This window comes from Tachypleus tridentatus, chromosome 2 (genome assembly GCF_004210375.1).
Source record: "Tachypleus tridentatus isolate NWPU-2018 chromosome 2, ASM421037v1, whole genome shotgun sequence".
NCBI lineage: Eukaryota > Metazoa > Arthropoda > Merostomata > Xiphosura > Limulidae > Tachypleus > Tachypleus tridentatus.
The window spans coordinates 18,756,055-18,774,466 of NC_134826.1; positions in this window are offsets into that span (position 1 = coordinate 18,756,055).

Sequence of the window (18,412 nt, forward strand, 5' to 3'; positions counted from 1 at the left end):
TTATTGTAATTATTAGGAATGTATAAACTTGTAATAATGTAATTATTAGGAATGTAGAAACTTGTATTATTGTAATTATTATGAATGTAGAAACTTGTATTATTGTAATTATTAGGAATGTTGAAACTTGTATTATTGTAATTATTAGGAATGTAGAAACTTGTAATATTGTAATTATTAGGAATGTAGAAACTTGTTTTATTGTAATTATTAGGAATGTAGAAACTTGTATTATTGTAATTATTAGGAATGTAGAAACTTGTATTATTGTAATTATTAGGAATGTAGAAACTTGTAATATTGTAATTATTAGGAATGTAGATACTTGTTATATTGTAATTTTTAGGAATGTAGAAACTTGGAATGTTGTAATTATTAGGAATGTAGAAACTTGTATTGTTGTAATTATTAGGAATGTAGAAACCTGTATTATTGTAATTATTAGGAATGTAGAAACTTGTAATATTGTAATTATTAGGAATGTAGAAACTTGTATTATTGTAATTATTAGGAATGTAGAAACTTGTAATATTGTAATTATTAGGAATGTAGAAACTTGTTTTATTGTAATTTTTAGGAATGTAGAAACTTGTATTATTGTAATTATTAGGAATGTAGAAACTTGCAATATTGTAATTATTAGGAATGTAGATACTTGTTATATTGTAATTTTTAGGAATGTAGAAACTTGGAATGTTGTAATTATTAGGAATGTAGAAACTTGTATTATTGTAATTATTAGGGATGTAGAAATTTGTATTGTTGTAATTATTAGGAATGTAGAAACTTGTATTATTGTAATTATTAACAATATAGAAACTTGTAGTATTGTAATTATTAGGAATGTAAAAACTTGTATTATTGTAATTATTAGGAATGTAGAAACTTGTTTTATTGTAATTATTAGGAATGTAGAAACGTGTTTTATTGTAATTATTAGGAATGTAGAAACGTGTTTTATTGTAATTATTAGGAATGTAGATACTTGTTTTATTGTGATTATTTGGAATGTCGAAACTTGGAATATTGTAATTATTAGGAAAAAATGTAGAAACTTGTAATATTGTAATTATTTGGAATGTCGAAACTTGGAATATTGTAATTATTAAGAAAAAATGTAGAAACTTGTAATATTGTAATAATTAGGAATGTAGAAACATGTCTACGGATTTATAACACTATAATTAGTGGTTCGATTCCCCTGGGAAGACTCAGTCGCTAGTCCGTTGTGGTTTTGCTATAAGAAAACTCATACACTCGATGGCTTTATCAATTAGTATACAAGAAATATAGGTTGAAAGTGGTCCTATACGAGAGCTTTGTAAAGAAACCTCAGTATTAATACAACAAAAATAGTGATTTAACAATCGTTTATATTTTGATGAATAGAACGTTCTATTTTATTGTGGAGGAATATTAACCGTAGCTCCAAAGAAAATGTAACTATTTATTCAATAGTTTAATTTCTTTTTAACCGCAAAGCTGCACCATGGGCTGTCTGTTTGAGTTCTCTCCACTATAAGAAAAAAAGAAAGAACCTCATATTTTGTCGTTTAAGTCCAAATATTGGTGGACTACGTTTAAGCCTAAAGAAATATTTCATTTCTAAGAAATTAATGTTTTTTGAAAGAGCTTTTCGAAACTTTAAAAATATTTTGATGTGATAGTGTATCTTGGTCAATTAAGATTAAATATTATTGTAACGTAAACCGGATTCTCTGTTTTTTAATCTTTAGTTTGATTTGCTATTGTAGATGATTAAATCTGGGTGTTTGGAAAAGAGTCTTTAATGACGTCTTGATTAAATTGGATTTCTGAATTTGAAACGTTTTTGACTCATTCAAAAACAAAAGATTATGTGCGTTTCGTATAACAGTGCAAAGCTACTCAAGAGATACCTACACTAACTGTTCCTAGTTATGAGTTGAAAACTAGAGGGCAGATAATTAATCAACAACACCCACCTCCGATACTTGAGTCTTTCTAATTGGTTTGATTCGTTTTGAAATTCGCCCAAAGATACTCGAGGGCTATTTGCGTTAGCCGTCCCTAATTTAGCAGTGTAAGACTAGAAGGAAGACTGCTAATCATCGTCACCCACCGCCAACTCTTGGGCGACTCTTTTACCAACGCTCTAACTGAATAGTGGGATTTGACTGTCAATTTTATAACACACCCTAGGCCCCAAAGCGCGGAAAATGATTTTGTAGTAACGGTACGCGAGTCATAGATCATGAGAAGACTGAAAGCTTTTTTTTTTTTCTATCAGGCTGTTTTCAGCTGGTTTTTAGAAGTAAAAACTTTGGCTTACATTTAACTTTTGTCCTTGTTTACGGATCGAATGAAAACAACAAGACTAGCCCAGACACATACACACAACTTTACACAACCGTCCAAAGGCCACAAATCTAACGTTCTCTCAGGAAGATAAAAGATCTATTTTCCTACATCATCTATCACGTCTGACAACATCGACGAAAGCTGACGAACTTTTTTTCCTCCCCTCTAGTCTTTGATGGGACCTTTCAATGTTTTTCCCGCGGCTGCTGCTAAAGCTAACTCGACTAATTCTAGGCTTTAGACCCATCACAAATGGGATAACAACGAGAAGAAACTGGGAACCCAGGGGTAAATAGCGAGAGGCGGGGTCTTCCGTACAGAGGATTCGCCCCTTCGTCACCTGGCACGAGCGTGTGGCTGACGTCAGTTTTGATCACATGTGGCGGAACATCATTTAGGCCCTGCCCTTAATTGAAATCCAATAAGACTTGAAGGAGTTGGTATAAGCCGTGACAGAGTTGCCACTTTTATTCATGAGACAAGCAAGCTCTCTGCGGTAAAAATGTTCTTTAAAAATCTTCACATTCATATCTGTAGCGGGCTGTCAAGGTAAAATACACCTTGAATACGGAAAAGATCTTCTAATACGAAAAAGGAAGGATAATTAAACATAAAAAAACAATGGAAGCTATTAATCCTGTTACGTCAAAATTAAACACACGATTTTCATTCTCCTGTTTCAATAAACTTGGCTAAAATAACCGGTAAGATCACCCGAACGTTGCATTTTTAAAAATAGAGTGTGAAAGAAGTGATAATAGTTATAGGTATTTTTTTTTTATTTAGGCTTTTTCTTTAAACTAAAGTTTATTTTTATTTACATGACGGCAATTACAATGTGTACAGTTTCACACATATCAGTAAAATACGTTGGAGTAAAGCTTTGTGATAAAATATGTTACAAAATATATTTATATTGTTGGCATCTTTCCAAGTCGGAGGAACTTTCTTACCCTGTATCGTATTTTTTCGCACATGTGTATTCATGTGTATTCTATGGAGAAGAAAGCTTTCTTTCTTTTTTCTTGGTGTTATTTTATTTAGATATATTGTATTATTATATTGGTGTTTCCATCTATATTAATACTATACTCCCGTAATGCTGGTCGTAAATATGTTTGTTTTTTTTGGATTTCGCGCAAAGCTACACGAGGGCTATCTGTACTACATGCCCTTAATTTAGCAGTGGGATTGACAGTCACATTTAACAACCCCTACGGCTAAAAAGGGGAGCATGTTTGATGTGAGGGGGATTTGCACCCGTGATCCTTAGATTACCACCTTAACCACCTAGTAAATTGTAAATAAAGGAAAAGCATGTTTATATATCTTCCTCAGTGAAAGAACTAGGAGACAAATACAAACTGTGTGAAGATCTCGCTTGCTTTATTTTTAATAGACAAAAAATAACTCGGTCTCTTGTTTTCAAAATGGTTGCACTTTTCATTAGTTTCTCCTGGACTGTATCAAGCGACTGTATCGAGCCTGCACGTGAGACATATAGAAATTTTTCTTAGTGTAAAAAAGTGGCCAGCTTGTTTCGTTTTGGATTTCGCGCATAATTTACCAGTGTAAGACTAAAGGGAAGGCAGCTAGTCATTACCAGGCATCGCCAACTCTTAGGTTACTCTTTTACCAATGGGATTAACCGTCACATTATAAGGAAGGAGCTGAAGGAGCGTGCATTTTTGGTGTGACGGGGATTCGAACCTCCGACCTTCAGCTTACGAGTCGAGTGCCTGAACCACCTGGCCAAATAATAAAATAATAATGAAGACTGAAATAAAATCGTGTAAAAATATCAACGTTCGTGTCATTCACACATGATTTATTATGTGGTTATAGCATTTTGTTTTCGTAAAATTACAAGAAGAAAAAAGTTTGAAAATTACGAAAAATTATTCGTTAAACTTTAGTTAAAAACTGTAATTTGTAAACACGTTCATTTCTACGTCTTATGTCGTAACTGTTTATTTGTTCCAGCTCAAATGTGGATTTTTCTTACAGCAAAGCCACATGGAGCTATCTGCTGAGCCTACCGAGGGGAATCGAACCGCTGATTTTAGCGTTGTAAATCCGAAAACATACCGCTATACTAGCGGGGCGCTCCAGCTCACAGTTACACAACTAATTATCCGCGTTGTTTCAGCTACTGGGATCGAATCCTACCTTGTTAAGTTTTTACACAAAATATATCAATGCACGTTCACTCTTTCCCGTATGATTTTTTTGAGTGTTAATTTTTTCGTAGTCGCAATAACAGTAAAATATTTATAACTTTACGCAGCTGATTACGTCTGTGCATGTAAGATATTGGTTTGAATTTCGCGCAAAGCTACACGAGAGCTATCTGTGCTCGCCGTCCCTAATTTAGCAGTGTAAGACTAAAGTCATCACCACCCACTGCCAACTCTTGGGCTACTCTTTTACCAACGAATAGTGGGATTGACTGATACATTATAATGCTCCCACGACTGAAAGGACGAGCATGTTTGGTGTGACGGAGATTCGAACCCGCGACCCTCAGATTACGAGTCTAGTACCTTAACCACCTGGCCGTGTAAGATATATATTTTTAAAATAAATATTGTGTCTTCCTAGCCAGTGATCGTTTCATAATACATTATTTATATTTTGAATAAAAATTAATAGAATATTATTACCCCGGGATGGTCAGGCGGGTAGGGAACGCTCGACTCATAATTTGAGATTGTCGTAGGTTCGAATCCCCGTCACACCAAACACGCTAGACTTTTCAACCCTAGGGTCGTTATAACGTGACGGTCGATCGTACAATTCGTTCATAAAATTATAGCCTAAGAGTAGGCGGTGGGCGGTGACGACTAGCTGTCTTTCCTCTAGTCCTTCACTATTAAAAACGAGGCACTCGACTCGTTATCCGAGGGTCGCGGGTTCGAGTCCCCGTCACACCACACAAGCTCGCTATTTCTGCCATGGGGGCATTATAATGTTACGGTCAATCCCACTATTTGTTGGTAAAAGAGTAGCTAAAGAGTTGGCTGAAGGTGGTGATGACTAGCTGCTTTCCCTCTAGTCTTTAACTGGTAAATTAGGGACGGCTAGCGCAGATAGCCCTCGAGTAGCTTTGCGCGAAACCCCAGACAAACAAACCATACTTCAAATCCTTAATTATTATATCCAGCCATAAAATATGCAAAAGTATTTCCTGATTTAAACTTTAAACAGACACTACCACCATTTTATTATATAAGCTCTTAATAGATTATACTACTAATTAATTATTTAAGTTGTTAACAGATGTCACTATAACTATTATTGAATTACCTAAAAGTTTGAACCGATATTACTACTAGTTCATTATATACATTTTTAACAGAAACTACTGTTAATAAACTAGACGTACTTTTGCAAGGCCTCGAACTTGTTCTGTGTCATGAGCAAATAAAACGAAAGAATAACAAACATTCTTCTTTCATCATTTTGAAGTTCATATGTCATGCTATGTTGTAGCAGACTGCATAATACTTTTCGTGTATCATGTCTTGTGCACGTTTTACTGACGTCATGACAGTATAAAGTGCAATGTTGAGCGTCCCTTATGTGAGGTCATTTTAGTGTCTACTGACTGACTGACTGACAGGCAACATACTACTGTATAATGATTGGAGTGGTTAAAACAGGTTAATTAATTATTTAAAATCTTAATAGGCTACTTTTGTCTTGAAAACTTAATTTTGTTTTATTCTCAGATTATTACTCACTCTGTCTTGGATTTGTTTAGTACCACATCTGTTAAGTAACATTAGGTAAGGCAAAGCAGAAGTCAAAGATCTCGTTTCATGAACAGATTAGTGTAATCTGTGTTAACAGTATCTGCTTTCATGAAACCAGAAATGTCAGGCCAAGATATTTGATTAATTATTCTATAGAAATATTGCTGACTGTCTCGAGAAGTAATTAATTGGTAGCAGTATTGTAACCATTCAAAGTATTAAATTGTAGCAATATTAAACCACCACTGATGAATCAATACTGGAAGCAATATTGAAACCATTCAAAGTATTAAATGGTAGCAATATTGCAACCATTCAAAGTATTAAATGGTAGCAATATTGTAACCATTCAAAGTGATAAATGGTAGCAATATTAAACCACCACTGATGAATCAATACTGGTAGCAATATTGTAACCATTCAAAGTATTAAATGGTAGCAATATTAAACCACCACTGATGAATCAATACTGGTAGCAATATTGTAACCATTCAAAGTAACCATTCCAAGTATTAAGTGGTAGCAATATTAAACCACCACTGATGAATCAATACTGATAGCAATATTGTAACCGTTCAAAGTATTAAGTGGTAAAAATATTAAACCACCACTGACGGATCAATATTGGTAACAATATTGTAACCATTCAAAGTATTAAGTAGTAACAATATTAAACCATCACTGATGAATCAATATTAGTAGCAATATTGAGTATAAATGGTAGCAATATTTGATGTGGAAGCAATATTGAAACCATTCAAAGTATTAAATGGTAGCAATATTGTAACCATTCAAAGTATTAAATGGTTGCAATATTAAACCACCACTGATGAATCAATACTGGTAGCAATGTTGTAACCATTCAAAGTATTAAGTGGTAGCAATATTAAACCACCACTGATGAATCAATATATTCAAAGTATTAAATGGTAGCAATATTAAACTACCACTGATGAATCAATATTGGTAGCAATAACCATTCACAATATTAAACCACCACTGATGAATCAATACTGGTAGCAATATTGTAACCATTCAAAGTATTAAATGGTAGCAATATTAAACCACCAGTGATGAATCAATATTGGAAGCAATATTGTAACCATTCAAAGTATTAAATGGTAGCAATATTAAACCACCACTGATGAATCAATACTGGTAGCAATGTTGTAACCATTCAAAGTATTAAGTGGTAGCAATATTAAACCACCACTGATGAATCAATACTGGTAGCAATATTGTAACCATTCAAAGTATTAAGTGGTAACAATATTAAACCACCACTGATGAATCAATACTGGTAGCAATATTGTAACCATTCAAAGTATTAAATGGTAGCAATATTAAACCACCACTGATGAATCAATACTGGTAGCAATATTGTAACCATTCAAAGTATTAAATGGTAGCAATATTAAACCACCACTGATGAATCAATATTGGTAGCAATATTGTAACCATTCAAAGTATTAAATGGTAGCAATATTAAACCACCAGTGATGAATCAATATTGGAAGCAATATTGTAACCATTCAAAGTATTAAATGGTAGCAATATTAAACCACCACTGATGAATCAATACTGGTAGCAATGTTGTAACCATTCCAAGTATTAAGTGGTAGCAATATTAAACCACCACTGATGATATAACCGTTCAAATATTGGTCAAAGTAACAAATATTGTGAATCAATATTGGTAGCAATATTGTAACCATTCATGGTCAATAGCAATATTGAAACCATTCAAAGTATTAAATGAAGTGGTAGCAATATTAAACCACCACTGATGGATCAATATTAGTAGCAATATTCACTGATGAACCACATTCAAAGTATTAAATGGTAGCAATATTGTGAAACCATTCAAAGTATTAAATGGTAGCAATATTAAACCATCACATGAATCAATATTAGTGATGAATCAAGTATTGGCAATATTAAACCACCAAGCAATATTGTAACCATTCAAAGTATTAAATGGTAGCAATATTAAACCACCACTGATGAATCAATACTGGTAGCAATGTTGTAACCATTCAAAGTATTAAGTGGTAGCAATATTAAACCACCACTGATGAATCAATATTGGTAGCAATATTGTAACCACTCAAAGTATTAAATGGTAGCAATATTAAACCACCAGTGATGAATCAATATTTGATGAATCAATAAGCAAAGTAACCATTCAAAGTATAAATTGCAATATTAACCATTCAAAGTATTAAATGGTAGCAATATTAAACCACCACTGATGAATCAATACTGGTAGCAATATTGTAACCATTCAAAGTATTAAACCACCAATGAATCAATACTGGCAGCAATATAGCAAACCACCACTGATGAATCAATACTGGTAGCAATATTGTAACCACTCAAAGTATTAAATGGTAGCAATATTAAACCACAGTGATGAATCAATAAAGTAACCATTAAGTATGGTAGCAATATTAAACCACCACTGATGAATCAATATTGGTAGCAATATTGTAACCATTCAAAGTATTAAGTGGTAGCAATATTAAACCACCACTGATGAATCAATATTGGTAACAATATTTTAACCATTCAAAGTATTAAATGGTAGCAATATTGTAACCACTCAAAGTATTAAATGGTAGCAATATTAAACCACCACTGATGAATCAATATTGGTAGCAATATTGTAACCATTCAAAGTATTAAGTGGTAGCAATAGTAAACCACCACTGACGAATCAATACTGGTAGCAATGTTGTAACCATTCCAAGTATTAAGTGGTAGCAATATTAAACCACCACTGATGAATCAATACTGGTAGCAATATTGTAACCACTCAAAGTATTAAGTGGTAACAATATTAAACCACCACTGATGAATCAATACTGGTAGCAATATTGTAACCATTCAAAGTATTAAATGGTAGCAATATTAAACCACCACTGATGAATCAATACTGGGAGGAATATTGTAACCATTCAAAGTATTAAATGGTGACAATAATTTGGCTCTTCCTGGTGAAATGATAATGGTAGTGATGTTACCCTGCAATATAAATGGTAGCTATGTTAAAGTACCACTGGTGAATTAATACTTGGTGGTAATATTACCACTGTTCTGAGATTTACTTGGCAGTAATATTACGACTTTTCTCTGAGCCTCTGCAAACTAGTAAGACATCTAGTGATGGCAAAAGTGCACTAAAAGTACCACTAACAGGAAGGACCCGATAAATTTAATATATATTTAACTATTTGTCATAAAACTATAATTAAGCGTTTTAAATGGACGCCATCTTAAAATAAATTGTGAACAAATAAATAACAAAAACTCGTTGTTATGCTCTGGACAAATTGTTGTCACTATCACACACAGGTATATAGTGTTAGAAAATGAAATCTTTCTTACTATCATACGCAGGTATATAGTTAGAACTGAGCACAGTGTAAATTTAAACAGATCGTCACGTTCTAATTATGACGCGAAAGCTATGCTGGTTACAGTAGGCAATAGATAAAGATAACGTTAATGACTCCTTAAGGCAGATCCTATACTTATAAGTATCCAGGAGATGAATCATTCTAGTACCTTATTGTTGTTTGTAACTAAGTGCAAAGTTACACAACGGAATATCTGTGCTCTGCCCGCCACGGGCATCGAAACCCGGTTTATAGCGGTGGAACCTACAAGACATACCGCTGTGCTACTGGGAAACCAGTACCCTATATTATCATCTCAATTTTTACTATGAAACCCAGTTTCCGTTTGAAAGAAGTGTAATTTTTATGCGAGCTGATTTTAGACTAATCTTTTACACAACCCATGTGTTAATACGTTAGCAACGACATAGTTCTATAAAATGTTATAAAAAAAATTGAAGTGGAGTTAGACAAAACTTTCAGATTTATAACAGTTGTAATTTCAAATTCATACACTTGCCTGACTTTTAAAATATCCAACTTTGCCAGACTATGTAACCAATTGCACAGCGGGAAAATTCTGCTCGTTCGTTTGGTTTTTTACGTGACTTCGATCTCTTTCTGATAAAATAAAAAGCTTAAGAAGCCGATTTGAACTTGTAACCAAGTAAAATTTCAAAAAGTGATAGATTAGAAAAAATAATTTTTAAACGGATAAACGCAATAAACGTACGAAAATTGTACCGAACTTTGGCGTGTTATTTTTGTATTTTCTAGCCTTTAAAGAAACAAATACATTGCCTTTGTGGCCTACCCTGTTAAGGATGTTTATTGAATATCATTAGGTAACATTATGACCCCAGTATCATTTTCTAAACTTGTTTGTTTGTTTTGAATTCCCAGCAAAACTATACGACAGCTATTTGCGCTAGTCGTCCCTAATTTAGCAGTGTAAGACTAGAGGGAAGGCAGCTAGTCATCACCACCAACCGCCAACTCTTGGGCTACTCTTTTACCAACGAATAGTGGGATTGACCGTCGCATTATAACGCCCCCACGACTGAAAGGACGAGCATGTTTGGTGTGATGGGGATTCGAACCCCCGACCCTCGGATTACAAGTCGAGTGCCTTAATCTTCTGGCAAAGCTACAAGAGAGCTCTCTGCACTCGCCGTCCCTAATTTAGCAATGTAAGATTAGAGTAGAGGGAAAGCAACTAGTTGCTACTACCCACCGCCAATTCTTGAGCTTGGGATTGACCATCACATTATAACGTCTCCACGGCTGAAAGGACGAGCATGTTTTGTCTGAAGGAGATTCGAACCCGTAAACCTCAGATTATGAGAGGAGCGACCTAACCACCCAGCCATACTGGGACTATTTTCTGAATTGAATCCTATTGTAAGTTAGTCATGTTACTAATTCTACTTTTCTAGGATTCTGAGCCACTGCTAAGAATAAAACAGAAATAACAAGTTGTCTCTATTAACACTAATTAATTAATTAATGCCAAGGGCAAAATTTTAGTGTTATAACGCAATAAAATTCTGGGCTCGAGAGACTGCGTTATCTCTCTGTTAGAGCTCAGGATTACGGTTGATATGGATAGAGAAAGCAGTATATAGAGGAGCGAACAACGTTTCGACTTTCTTCGGTCATCGTCAGGTTTACAAAGAAAGAAAGAGGTAACTGACCGATAGTTGACCACATATTTGAAGGTGGTTGTGTAATTGAGTGTAGGATTGTAGAGGGCGTGCTTAGATGTTTGATTATATTTATTAACATAGGTATAAAGGTGTTCCTTTGTATTGGTTTATTTTGGGCTTGAGTTGTTGTATAAGTAAGGCTTCTTTAATTTTTCGTTTTTTTACGTTTGTTTCTTCATTTAGTAGTTGGGTGTTTTCTATGGTTATGTTGTTTTTATTTGATTTGCAGTGTTCGAAAACGTGTGAAGGTGACTTTTTGTGTTCTTTGAATCTGGTTTCCATTTTTCTACTTGTTTCTCCAATATAGAAGTCGTAGCAGTTATCACATTGTATTTTATAAATAATGTTGGTATGTTTGTCAGTGTAGGTTTTACATAGTATGGGCTTTAGTTTTGTGCCTGGTTTTTGAATAAATTTTATATTGACTGTAATGTCATATTTTGTTTCTAGTTTTTGCCAAATGTTGGTTATTTTTCTGCTGATGTCGGGAACACATGGTATGCAGCAGTATATGGTTTTGTGATTTTGTAATTCGTGGGACATATTTACTTTTGTTGGTTGATTTTGCTTTTTGTCTAGGTGTGTGTTTATAATGTTTTCTATGGTTTGTGGAGGAAACTTATTGATGTTGATGAAGTATTGTTTTATTTTGTCTAATTCATCGTTAATTTTATCTGGTGAGTTTTATGGCTGTGTTTATTTGGTTTCTTTGTATGTTGAGTTTTTGTTTCGTTTCATGTACTGAGTCCCAAGGAATGTATAGTCCAGCATGGGTGATTTTTCGGTGGATTCCTGTCTCAAATTGTGTATCGGTTTTTGTAATTTTGAGGTTAAGAAATGATATTTGATTGCTTTCTTCTTGTTCAGATATAAAGTTAATGTTGGGTTGTATAGAGTTAATGTGATTGAAAAAATTAAGTGTGTGTTCTGTAGATGTGAATCCCGCAATCGTGTCGTCTACATATCTGCACCAGTATAGTGGTGGATGTAATGCTGTGTTAATTGCTTGTGTTTCAACTTGTATCATAAAATTATTGGCTAGAACTGGTGATACTGGGTTGCCCATTCTTAGGCCATTTATTTGTATACAGTTGTGGTTGTTGAACATGAAGTTTGTCTTCATCATAGTGAATTCTATAAGGGTTGCTAATTGGTTGCTGGGAAAGTCTATTGATGGGTTAGGGTCTCGGATATATAGTTCTAAGTCTATCTTGCAGGTTTCAGCGGTTGGGACTTCTGTACAGAGGGATATGGCATCGAAACTGGCCATTAAGGCTTTATGATTGAGTTGATTAAGGTTAGATTTAAAATTAAAAGAGCCTTTGATGAATGAGCTGGCTGATGTTACATATTTGGAGAATGCCCATGCTATGTATTTACCAAGATTGTAATTAAACGATTCATATGTGGACATTATTGGTCGTAGTGGACAATCTGGTTTATGAGGTTTGGGGATGCCGTATATTTGTGGTGTGCGTGAGTCGGTTTTACGTAGGTAGGAATAAAGTGTTTGTGAAATTGTGTTGCCTTTTTCATTTTCAATAGTATTTTGTTTAGTTGTGTTTCGTGTTGGATTTGTGTGTATTGGTTTAAATTTGTTCGTGTCTGTTTTTGGATGTATTCATTCGTGATTCGTGTTCATTATGACTATAGTGTTACCTTTATCTGCTTTTAGAATTTTTATGCTTTTGTCTTGTTTTAAGTTTTTAATGGAATTAATGTCTCTTTCTGTAAGGTTGTTTTTTAGTTTTCTGTTTGTGAAAATGTGTTGGTTGTTTTGTGAGAAAGTTCTTTGAAAAAATCGTTTAAGATGTAGTTTTTAGGTGTTTCTGGAAAATATAAATTTGTAGTTTTACCTGGGAAGTTTGGCTGTTGGATGTCAATAAAATTATCTAAGTTGTCTTTTTTTTGTTGGTTGTTTTCGGTTGTTTTTGATTTCTGTGGATAGTACCACAAGTCTCCTGGCTAGGTCTTCCAAACATGTTTTAATTTCTAAGATTGGAATGTACCTAGGTGCTATTGTGAAGTTGAGTCCTTTGTTAAGTAGATGTATCTCATCTGTGTTTAATTGTCGTTCGGATCTGTTAATTATGAGGTTAGTCAACGGTTTGTTGTGTTGGTGTCTTTTTTGTTGTTTACATCTTAGTTTCTCTAGGTTTTTGTTGTGGCAGATCTTTTTGTCTCTGTCATTCCTGGTGTTAATTTGGTTTATGTTTTGTTGTATAAGTCCGTAAATCTCTGGTTTGATGCAGCATGCCAGTTGTTGGTCTAGGTTCATTTTTTGGTTCTGTAAGTCATGTAGTTCTTTCTGTAAATTTTGGATAATGTTTGTGCATTGATTGAAATTTTTTGATAGTTTTACCTTAACAAAGTTAGGGTTAGTTGTTCCTTTCTACATTGTTGAATGAAATAGATGTCATTTCTTCTATTGATAATTCTTTGGTTTAAGTTTTTTAGTTTCTTTACGATCGTATGAGCATGTACTGTTAATAGTGGTGTAAGGTATGTCAGTTCAAACATAATGGTTACATAGATAAGTACAAACACAAAGACTTACACTTCTCATACAATCTGTGCAAAACCATAAAATATTTCCAAGCACTTGAAGATGTGGATGCGTTATAAGAATGACAGTCAGTCTCTTAGTACGGGTGGCAAGTGGTAGGATTCTACTAATGGACCACATTTTTTCTATTCAATAGCTTGTCATAAATACCAATTCCATACAACTTAAACTGAAACAGCTGTAGGCCTGACATGGCATAATGGTAAGCGTACGCGATTCGAAATATCCTGATTGGAGATTCGAATCCTGTCAACTCACGTGCTCGCTCTTTCAGCCGTGAGGACGATATAATGTGAATTCTAAAACTACACGATGTAGTGGGCTCAGTAATTCATTTAACCCATGAGGTGATTCCGAGTTAACATAGATACGTAATGAATATAGTTTTAAATTCCGTTTTTTATAACTCTTAACAGCGGTCATTTTACAGTTGTTTTTATTGAGGAGAATTTCACTTATACTTTCGAAAATTTTGAGCTTTAATTATTGGTCATAGCACAAGTTACTTATATTCTCCAGTGGATTTAAGTATTTGGTTTTAGTTTTGAGTTTCGCGCAAAGCTACTCATGGGCTATCTGTGCTAGCGGTCCCTAATTTAGCAGTGTAAGACTAGAGGGAATGCAGCTAGTCATCACCACCCACCGCCAACTCTTGGGCTACTCTTTTACTAACGAATAGTGGGATTGATCGTAACATTATAACGCCCTCACGGCTGTAAGGGCAAGCATATTTGATGTGACGGGGATTTGAACCCGCGACAACCTCAAATTGTGAGTCGAGTGCCCCCTAACGACCTGGACATGCCAGGCCATTTGAATATTTATAATAATTTTAATTTCACTTTAAATTAACACACGGTTTCATATGTAGAATGAAAGCAATTCATGTTTATTTTTCTTAGCGCAGACAGCCCCCGTGTAGCTTTGCGCGAAATTTGAAACAAAACAAACAAACAAACAAACAAACAAATTATTTTTCTTATAATTATGTTTTTGTTTGGTCACTTGTGATGAGTTTTTATTCAGTAATATCCTGTTTCTTGATGATCGATTTTACAAAATTAAATACGTGGTACGTATATGTATGTATATATATCTTATGGGTTCACTAGACGTTCTGGCGTAAGTAACTGATAACTGGCGTAAGTAAATATCCTGTTGTTTAGTGCCTGTCGTAATCACATTTCTAATCAATAATTTTGTTTGATGTCCGACATCAGAGTATTTTTAATTGTTAATAACAATATAAAAGTTATATAGTGCTAAATTTACGACCTCATAGTACTAGTTGGTCTCTACACGTAAAGTTCAGTTCTATACCCAAGACTGAGCCACCAGAGAACGCTGTAGAAACACATGTATGTAAATTTAGGTCCACTATCCACATCAAGAGATTTGCTGTGGTTCTTATAATGCATCTACAACTTAAAGCATTTCGTAGTATCACACAATTAAATGTAGGAACGATACTGACATCGATATTAGGGTTAGGGGTGCCTGGCATTATTTGAAACTTAAAGTAGCGAAATTCAAAACGAGGCTAAAAGCCATAAAAAAAATGGCCAATCGACTTTCGTAAATAGACGTGTTTTTTTTTTTTTAAATTCATAACTGAAAAATCATTTTTTTATTTTTTAAAGATTTTTCTTATAATACTTATATTGAATTGTAAACTACCAATATGATATAGCAGTGAGCTAACTTCTATGACGTATCACGAAACTACCACTTTCTTTCGATCTATTTCCGAGTAAAACTACTGTATTGTTCGTGAAAATTGAGCGGAACTTGTTACTTGTCCAAAGCAAGGTGCTGTGACACGACATTTAGGTTATTAAAATCTTCTTAACCTAAAGATGACCTAGGTAGGTCGAAACGTTGTTCTCTCCTTATCAGTAAAAGTCTTTATACTCACACCAGCCGTTCTGAGATATATAAAGTAGGCAAATAATGGCAGAATTCATCTGATTGTAGATGTTCGTACTTATCAGTAAAGATATAATCTGATAGTGAAGGATATCATTGTAGCTTTACGGCGTGAAGAACATTGTTAAAAACCTAGAATATTTAATATTTGTGAATAAAAATGTACCACTGTGATATACATTCTAGATAAAAAGGTACCATTATAGTATATATTCTAGATAAAAATATACGACTATAATATATATTCTAGATACAAAAGATACCACTATAATATATATTCTAAATAAAAAGGTACCACTATAGTATATATTATAGATAAAAAGGTACCACTATAGTATATATTCTAGATAAAAAGGTACCACTATAATATACATTCTAGATAAAAAGATACCACTATAATATACATTCTAGATAAAAAGGTACCACTATAATATACATTCTAGATAAAAAGGTACCACTATAGTATATATTCTAGATAAAAAGATACCACTATAGTATATATTCTAAATAAAAAGGTACCACTATAGTATATATTCTAAATAAAAAAGTACCACTATAGTATATATTCTAGATAAAAAGATACCACTATAGTATGTATTCTAGATAAAAAGATACCACTATAGTATATATTCTAAATAAAAAGGTACCACTATAGTATATATTATAGATAAAAAGGTACCACTGTAATATACATTCTAGATAAATAAAAATGTTTGAAAAATAACAGATATATTGGTAAGAGTGTAATCCAAGTTAACATGTATTCAACGTTTGATATTAAACAATGGAACTTCAGTTACGAGAAACGTTTACATGATTTTAGGGTAACGCATTGAGAATGTAACCGAAGGTATATTACTTATTTTCCTCGCTGTTAAACAGTTTAAGGGTTTGAGTTTGTATAACAGAATTATGTGAACACAAAGTTTCATGACGTAGAAAAAAATATGCCATTATATTTTCAAACACGTTCCTCTGATTTAAAGCCACTTTAGGCTTAGTTTTATAGTTTTCGATCTTTGTTCAGAAAACGGTCCATTAAGGCATCACCTGTGTCAAAACGCCATAGTTCAACATATTAGATTCTCAGATAGAGATATTCATGTACAACAAGTTGTTGAAAATACGAGCAGTGATTGACAGGTTAGTGGAGAAAATTTAATATATTCCTATAAGTGAATAAATATACCATTCTAATCCACAAGTATTTTAATATTCGAGTTTCAATGAGCAATCCTCATCAACACAGCGAAAGTCTGAAGAAGAAAACCAACTTAGTATTTCTGCTCATTAGAAAAGTGCAACCATTCTGTTCAGGCAGTGACTTTGTCAAAACTTCTTGTTTTTAAATAAACAAATATATAAGTTAAAGAACCATAATATAGAAACCTGCGCTAGATTCGTTGTAAGAACATAAACTCATTCGAGCCTGAATCGAACTGAATCTTCCTAAATGGGCTAAAGTAGTGCAAAAGAAGAATCGATCGGGCTGTCCAGGGCTTCATGGGGTGCGCATGTCCTCACCCTCCCTTCTTCCCCCCCAAGCAGAAACTCTTCATCAGCGTGGATGCGTAAATCAATCGTCTGTCTAGGGATGAAACGCACTATTTTTGTTTTCTCTCTCTCTCTTTCTCGTAGCTTAAAAATTATAGATAATATACTTTTGATTCAACGAAGTAGCCGTCACTCGCGTACACAACCTGAACGAAATGATAAATGTTGATAAATGAAAATTTAATTACGGGTACACAATTGCATAAAATTTCCATTCCTAATGAGAAAACTCTCGGTCGTCTTTCTTTCTTCTTTCACGTTGGTTCTCGCTCATTTGTATGAAACCGTTAAGACCATTTTGTTCAAGAAAGAACGTAAAGTATATTTTATGCTAAATGAATCATGTTTCGTTAACATTTCCGTTGTAGATAAATACAGTGAAATAGAATCCACAGTATTCTACATCTTTACATGAAGTAATCTGTAATGTAAATGAGTCCACAAATAAAGATATACATTTATGGTAATGAGAATCCGTGGGCAGTTTTTGTTCTGGAACGAATGTGGACATCAAGGAATATGATGTTCCAGATGTGTTAATAAACGTTTTAATATTCACAAAACTTGGGGTTCTTGTAATGTTAACAAAAAGAAAGTCCGTGGATGAAACTCAACTGCCAGAAAAGTTGTCTAAGTTCCTCTTTTGTTGAAATATTGAAAACACAATAAACCTGGTTTTTAACTTCAAAAGAACAAACTTTGAATGTGTAGATACGTAATGTTTGAGCGATTCTTGTTTATTGTATGTATTTCCTGGAAATATGTTTATATTTAAATTCTATCGATAAAGTAATTATGGGTTTGCTATACATAGAAGAGCTAAGTGTTGTTTTATATTAATTAAAAAAAAATAAACATAGAGTGTGGTAGCATGTAAGTTTGATATATATCACAGACATTTTATGTACTGTAATTGGTAAGAAGGTGGTTAGGGCGTTGTACTCGTAATCCGAGGGTCGTGGGTTCGAATCTTCGTCACATCAAACCTGCTTGTCCTTTTCTCAGCTGTGTGAGTGTTAAAATATTACAGTCAATCACACTATTCGTTGGTAGAAGAGTAGCCCAAGAGTTGGCGGTGATGACTAACTGTCTTCCTTCTAGTCTTACATTGCTAAATTAGGGACTCATGTAGGTTTGCGCAAAATTAAAAACAAAAATAAAACATTT